Below are 7,809 nucleotides of genomic sequence, written 5' to 3'. Positions count from 1 at the left end.
TCTGTTTGTTTGTTTGTTTATTATCACACCTTTACTACTTTATAGATAACTCAAGATGGGTGAACACACCCTATATTCCTCCTTCCTCCTATTTTCTGCACAACAGCCTCTGAATTGAGTTCAGCTGAGAGAAAGTGACTCCCCCAGCTGGCTTCCATACCTAAACTGAGACTGGAACTCTCAAACTCCTGGTTTCTAGGCCACCACTTCCACCACCACACCAAACCAAGGATCCCTGGTGGTGCAGTGGTTAGACTGCAATATTATAGGCTAACTCTGCCCATAGCCTGGAGATTGATCCTGATAGGGCTGGAGGCTGACTTCCATCCTTCTGAGGTCGGTAAAATGAGGACCCAGATTGTGGGGGGCAATTTGCTGACATTTGTAAACCACTCAGAAAGTGTTGTAAAGCACTATGGAGGGGTGTATAAGTCTATTGCTACTCCTAAACTGGCTCTCATGGATTAACAATTCAGATTTTCCTTTAAGCTTTCTGAGTTTAAATCCACATGCAAGTATGGAAGGCTGGAATTTGGGTTGTGACATTAGATTACGCATTCCATCACCCCACTAATTTGAGGAGGGATGTCTGTTTTTCATTAGTGCCATTGAATGGGGTAGTAAATCATTGTATTCATTTACATAATGGCATCATTCACTTCAATTTACAAAATTTGTACAAAAATATCATTACATGAAGATACAAATGTCACTGCACAGAGGATATAAATGGACCCAAATGATATAATATGGATAATTTGCATAATGGTTCCTTGTACAAATGATAAACATGGCAGCAGAAATTCGGTTTGCTCCACATGAAATATGTTATATTGAAATCTAATAGGTTGAACTTACTGGAAAATGAATATATTTTTAAATCTTGTGGCTTTCATTTTGGTGCCACCGAGCTACACAACTGCCATGCTGGGAAAATACATGAGTCCAGATGTATTTCTTTAGATGAGTTAAGGACTTATGTGTATGTTTGTTCCCTGTATTTTAAAAAAACTTGACACTGGGGGAAAAATTTAAATATCAGCAATATGTAATATGATTACATCAAACTCAGTAAAATGAAACACTACATAAAACATGAGAAATCAACAAAAAAAGGATATACTTAAGTAACAAATTTAGAAGGCAATTCTGAATTCTTTCACCTCGCTTGAATTTTATAAGTCCTACTGCAGGAAAGATCTTCATCTGGAGAGATATGTTTTTATTGAAGGAGCAGATGATGGAATGTATGCACAGATGAGACCCTGGGGATCAGAGGAAGGTTCATACAGTATGTGAAGTTAGAACCCAGGTATGTATGGAATGGACATGAGAGTGAGGAATATGGATTCTAATAAAACATTTTCTGTTGTCTTCATTTCTTTGCCTTGACAATTAAGAGCTTTGGTCCTTTCCTGTGTCTCTCACTGCAGAGGGAGTGGGGGGAATGGTGTGGGTTGCTGTCTCAGACAAAAGTTTTAGACTGCTTTTACTTTTCTCTGTGGAAGGAGAAGAGGTTGCTGCCTCAGATAAAACTGTTCTTCTTTTTTGTTATTGTAAACTTTTATTGGTTTTTTACAAATGTTTTAGGGGAAAAGGTAAATAGGTGTAGAAAAATTTTGACAGCTACATCATGTGGGAGGTAGAAATCCCTCCGAATCTCACAACTTTAACCAAAAAGAAAAGAAAAAACATCAACATTTGAATAAACATTGGCAGCTTTTTGTTTTTACATTCAATCATCAATATATTCAATCATCTTTTATATCACTTCCAAGAGTTACATTATAACAACAATTGCAAAAATGTTTCAACTCATTTTTGTGATCTGAGTCTTCTAAGTGTTGCATCCTCCCCCCTGTCTGCTGGCAGAGCCGACGCCCCTCCCTCCTTCACATCTTGTGTACTGTCTCCTGTTTGATCTAGGAGGGCACTATTTTTTTAAATAAAGGCCTCCGCCTCCACAACTGTGTTAATTCTAATTCTACTGCCCTCCCAGAAAATTAGCATTCCTTCTGGCAACAACCATTTAAACCAGATTCCATTGTTATATAATTTCTTTGCTAATGAGGAGTATTATCTCTTACTTTCTTTGGAATCTGCTTAAGAATGGTTATTTCTTTGTCTTTATATTTTAGTGGTCCCACCCTTTGAGCTCCTAAGACCTCGTCTCTTGTGGTCTTTCTAAGAAATTTAACATGTACTTCCCTTGGCACGTTGTGTGTTCTAGCGTATGCTGAGTTAATCCTATAGATCAAATCAATATCCCACCATAGCTGTTGTTTGTCTCTTTTAATATATTCTGCTAAAATTGTGGTCATAATCTCCTTGAGATCTTCATTCTCTGTTTCTGGCAAGTTTTGGAATCTAAGAAAAAAAGACATTCTCTCAAATTCCACCTTTATCATATGGTTTTCAAATTCTACATTCCCCTTCTGGCTTGCTTTAATCTCTTCCATCAGCCCAGTCGCGCCCTCCTCCAGCACCCCTATTCTCTGTTTATTTTGTATTGTTTGTTGTTGCGTTTCTCTGAGCTGATCATTTAAATCTGCCAGTTGTTTTTTCAATTCGTCCTGTCCCTTTAAGAGAGTTTGAAACATTTGCTCAACTGATAGTTCCTTTGAGCTTTCCTCAGTCACTTTAGGTTGTAAAAATGAGGCCAATGGTGTCTTTTGAGTAATCGGGCTGGACATAGATGATGTTGGGGCCGAAGACGGCTTACCAGGTGGTAATTTTTTAGGACCCATATTAGGTTCAGAGATAGCTATAAGTCTGCACAAAGAAATGGCGTCTGTGGAAAGACACAACCAGGAGAAGTCACAAGACAAGCAAGTCCAGAGGAGAGCGTAGATCTCTATACAGCTGCAAGCCAGGTGGTATAAATCAATATTCCAAATCCAAGGGAGATATGTGCGAAGAGAGGCTCCTGGAGATCTCTAGGGTGTGATATAGTACAAAGCCAGAAATTCTTTCAAAAGGGAAATTCATTCATAAGTGCAAGAAGAAGGAGGAAGTTGGACATCTTGGCTCCGCCTTCACAGGAGATCAGAAAGCAACGTCCAAAGTTTCCATAAAGTAGTTTAAAAGAATCAACTCAGAAATCCTCCTTTGCAATTGTAGCAAGAAGTCATCCTCCCATTGCTTAAAGGAAGAGAAAGTAACTTTTAACTCTCTCTCTCTCTTCCGAGAGAGAGGGATTTTCCAATTGCCGCTTTTCCGAGGGGGGTGGAAAATCCCCCCCTCCAATCTTAACACTTCAAAGGATTGAATCCACAATTTAGAAAGGCTGCTGCTCATCAATTAGATAGATTTAAAAGGAGATTGAGGGAAGCTTCCCACCTCACCACATTTCAGCTGTAACATCCGATTCCAGGCTCCGTTCGACGAAGGCGCGCTGTTGCGCACCCCCCCCATGCTCCCTGGCTCCTGGGGCGAAGCTGGCAACCCCCCTATGGCCGCCGCCGGTTCAGGGGGTCCCAACAAGCCGCCCTACGGCAGGGAGCCCCTCCAAGGCTCCCTGTGCTCCCCCTAAGCTTAAGGGAGCCCACCGAGAAGATGAACAGTGGACGTGAACGTCTGTCGCCCTCGGGGACCGGAAGTGATCTCTTGATAAAACTGTTCTTTTATTCTGCTCGGCAATAGAAAGAGGGTGGGCCTGCACATTAACAGTGAGAGAGAAGTTAGCACCTTAAAGCCATTAGCCAAGGTATTAGGAACAAAAATAGCTTGTTTATAAGAAAAACTCCAAAACCCACATAGCTGGCAAGATACCTGTGACCTGGGATGAAAAACAGGTGACTTCATTCATTTTATTTCATTTATTAGACTTATAAACAGCCCCCTCTCCCCGAAGGGACTTGGGGCGGTGTACAGACAGAAATAAAATGCACTATAAACAACAGAAATACAAAACCCCAAAAAGACAAATGAAACAAAAAGTCTGTACAATGATCATAAAATTAGCTAATAATTAAAACCAATTAAAATACCCCAAAATTTAAAATTTAAAATACCGGCCAGGAGGGTCGGGATTAGATTATGATTATGATTGGGCCAGGCCAGCTAATTGGAACAGGTGGGTCTTGAGTTTCTTACGGAAGGAGCGGAGATCAGCAGTAATTCTAATATCGGGGAGGAGGTCGTTCCAGAGGGTTGGGCCCATCACAGAGAAGGCCCTACTCCTGGGGACCGCCCACCGGCATTGCTTAGCGGATGGTACCTGGAGGAGTCCCTCTCTGTGAGAGCGAATTGGTCGCAGGGATGTGTGGGGTAGGATGCGATCCCGCAGATAACTAGGTCCTGAGCCATGGAGCGCTTTAAAGGTGATAATCAACACCTTGAAACGCACCCGAAAAGCCACAGGTAGCCAGTGCAGCTCGCGCAGGAGCGGTGTTATATGGGAATACCTAGTACTCCCCATAATTGCCCGCGCGGCTGCATTCTGGACCAACTGCAGCCTTCAGGTGCATCTCAAGGGGAGCCCCATGTAGAGAGCATTGCAGTAGTCCAGGCGGGACGTCACCAGGGCATGAGTGACTGTGCGAAGGGCGTCCCGATCCAGTAGGGGGCGCAATTGGCGCACCAGGCGAACCTGGTGGAATGCCCCCCTAGCCACGGCCGTCACATGGTCATCCAGCGACAGCCGGGTATCTAGGAGGATGCCCAAATTGCGCTCCCTGTCCAGGGGGGGCAGTTGTTCGCCCCCAATGGCCAGAGATGGAACCCTCTGGCTGAAGCGGGGCGCCGGTAACCACAGCCACTCCGTCTTGGAAGGGTTGAGCTTGAGTCTGTTGTCTCCCATCCAGACCCGTATGGGCTCCAGACACCGGGACATCACCTCGACGGCTTCGTTGGGGTGGTTCGGGGTAGAGATGTATAACTGAGTATCATCGGCATACAGATGATACTCAACCCCGAACCCTCGAATGATCTCGCCCAGCGGTTTCATGTATGTGTTGAACAGGAGAGGTGAGAGGACCGACCCCTGTGGCACCCCACATGTGAGTGGCCTCAAGGTCGACCTCTGCTCCCCTGCCAACACACATTGCGTCCGACCGGAGAGGTAGGAGGAGAACCACCGCAATACGGTGCCCCTCACCCCCAACCCCTCCAGCCAACGCAATAGGATACTTGGCATTTAGCTATTTAATATAACAAGTGTAAGGGTTTAGGGGGACTGAAATCCAAATAACCAATCAATATTATTTGTTATGCATGCATTATTAGAGGAAGGGCAAAAGGTTGAATGTAACCACCCCTTGACTATAAAAACTGCTGTAAGATCCTAATCTTGGCCCTTGGTTAGCTTTTGAAACCAGGCTCCTTATATCTTGGTGCCAAAATAAAAGTATAATTCTGTATCACACCTTGTGTCCAGTGACTTATTAGCTTCAACCCCAAGCAAGGGCCCAGTTTTCAGGACAACATTATCACAATAACACAGGTTGCTCTTTGTTAATAAAGGAAATGTACAAGCTGTTTTATTTATTAGATTTTGTTCAGCCTTTATTTTGTGCAACTCAGAGTGGCATACATTTTCCCCACAACAACACTGTGAGATAGGCAAAGCTAAGAGAGAGAAGGCCAGAACGCAGTCTCCTAGTTTTTAATCCAGCATCTTAATCATTGTACCAAATTCGTTATTTTAATGATCTTTAATTAGCTATCATGATGATTTATTCATCATGTCTATAATTAACTTTGGTCTTTGTTCCCTTAAATTACTTGTTCTAGAGTCAGTCTGGCCTGGCATATCTGTTGATATTACATTCTCTATTTTAGTTGGCCAACACAAGGCTATATTGCCTGCATGTTTGAGCCCCAATTCTAGCCCACAGATATCAGTAGCACTTAGACTTATATACCGCTTTATAGTGTTTTTACAGCCCTCTCTAAGCGGTTTACAGAGTCAGCATATTGCCCCCAACAATCTGGGTCCTCATTTTACCCACTTCAGAAGGATGGAAAGCTGAGTCAACCTTGTAGTTGCAGTTAGCAGAAGTGGTCTGCACTACTGCACTCTAACCACTGTACCGCCGTGGCTCATAAGATCTTCGTACCAGGTGCCAACCGGGTAAGTGGTACTAGTAATTGTAGTTCAGTGAGATCTGGAAAGCTTTAGCAACTGATTCCCAAGACTCCAAACTAGAGAGCACTTTCTAAGTCTCTGAATTTAGATGTAAGAAACAATATAAATTCCACTGACACATTTTGCATTGAACAACTATCTAGAAAATAAGTCACTAATGGCTCTTGACTTAATATGCCATCTAACATTTTTTTTATTAAATATTGTTAGTTTTGATTGACTTCTTTTTTTAGTGCCTGAATGCAAATTCTTTTATTTGAATAAGTTGTTTGCAACATCTGCCCAGACCAAGAGATCAGATTCCCGCTATTAGGAATTCAAATGCATTAGTGCAGGGATGTTAAGGCCCTGGGCTTGGATCCAGCCCACGGGGTGCTTAAATCTAGCTTGAGGGGCCACCCTGGGAACAGCGAAGGACCGGCCCATGGTGCCTCTGCCAGAGAAATTGAGCTCCCAATCTCCATTTTTGGCTGGGACAGTCTCCTGCAACCCCCTGTCAGCAAAAAAGGAGTTTTAGAAGGGCCGCACATGGTCGTCTTGAGCTCAGTTTTCGCTGACAGAGGGTTGCAGGAGACCATGCCAGCTGAACACAGAAATTGGGAGCTCAATTTCTCTGGCAGATCACTTGGACCACTACAGGTGCCCCTGACATCTGACTACTCCCACCCCAGCCATACCCCCTGAGGTCAAACACAATCCTGATGCAGCCCCCAATGAAATCAAGTTTGACACCCCTGCATTAGTGCCATCTGTTTGGCACCAGGGACTGGTTTCATGGAAGACAATTTTTCCAGAGACCGAGGGGGGATGGTTGCAGTTTCACTCACTTGCCTGCTCCGTCCACTAGGCTGTGCCAGCGGGCGATGCCTAGGGGAAGGGCCTTCTCTGTGATGGGACATTAGAATGACTACGGATCTCCGCTCCTTCCGTCAGAAACTTAAAACCCACCTATTCCAGCTAGCCGGCTTGGCCTAATTCCATCTTCCCACCTCAGTTTTATTTCTAAATTTTTAGGATTGGTTTTAGGGTCTGTTTTTAATGTTTTTAATTTTTATAAATTCATACAGGGGTTGTTTAATTTGATTTTTAGCTATGTATATGATTGTTTGTATGTTTTTAAATTTATTCCTGTACACCTCCCCGAGTCCCTCCGGGGGGAGGGGGCGGTCTAGAAATCTAATAAATTATTATTAATTATTATTATTATTATTACTCACCTCCAGCTGTGCAACCCAGTTCTTAACAGGCCATGGACCTATACCGGTTGGGGACTCCTGCATTAGTGGTTTTCCTTCAATAGGTGTTGTTCTTTAACATGAAGTTTCTTTTTTTTATGCAATTAGGTTAAACTATGTGAAAACTATGTGGCTAAGATGCTGAGCTTGTTGATCAGAAAGGTTGGCAGTTCAGTGGTTTGAATTCCTAGCACCGCGTAATGGAGTGAGCTCCCATTACTTGTCCCAGCTTCTGCCAACCTAACAGTTCGAAAGCGTGAAAAAATGCAAGTAGAAAAATAGGAACCACCTTTGGTGGGAAGGTAACAGCGCTCAATGCGTCTTCATCATTTAGTCATGCCGGCCACATGATCATGGAGATGTCTTCGGACAGCGCTGGCTCTTCAGCTTTGAAATGGAGATGAGCACTGCCTCACTGAGTCAAGAATGACTAGCACATATATGGGAGGGGAACCATTACCTTTACCTTATATGAACTTGAGTTTA

The sequence above is a fragment of the Natrix helvetica genome, assembly GCF_964273705.1.
Source record: "Natrix helvetica genome assembly, chromosome: 2".
Lineage (NCBI taxonomy): Eukaryota > Metazoa > Chordata > Lepidosauria > Squamata > Natricidae > Natrix > Natrix helvetica.
This window is presented reverse-complemented; position numbering follows the sequence as displayed.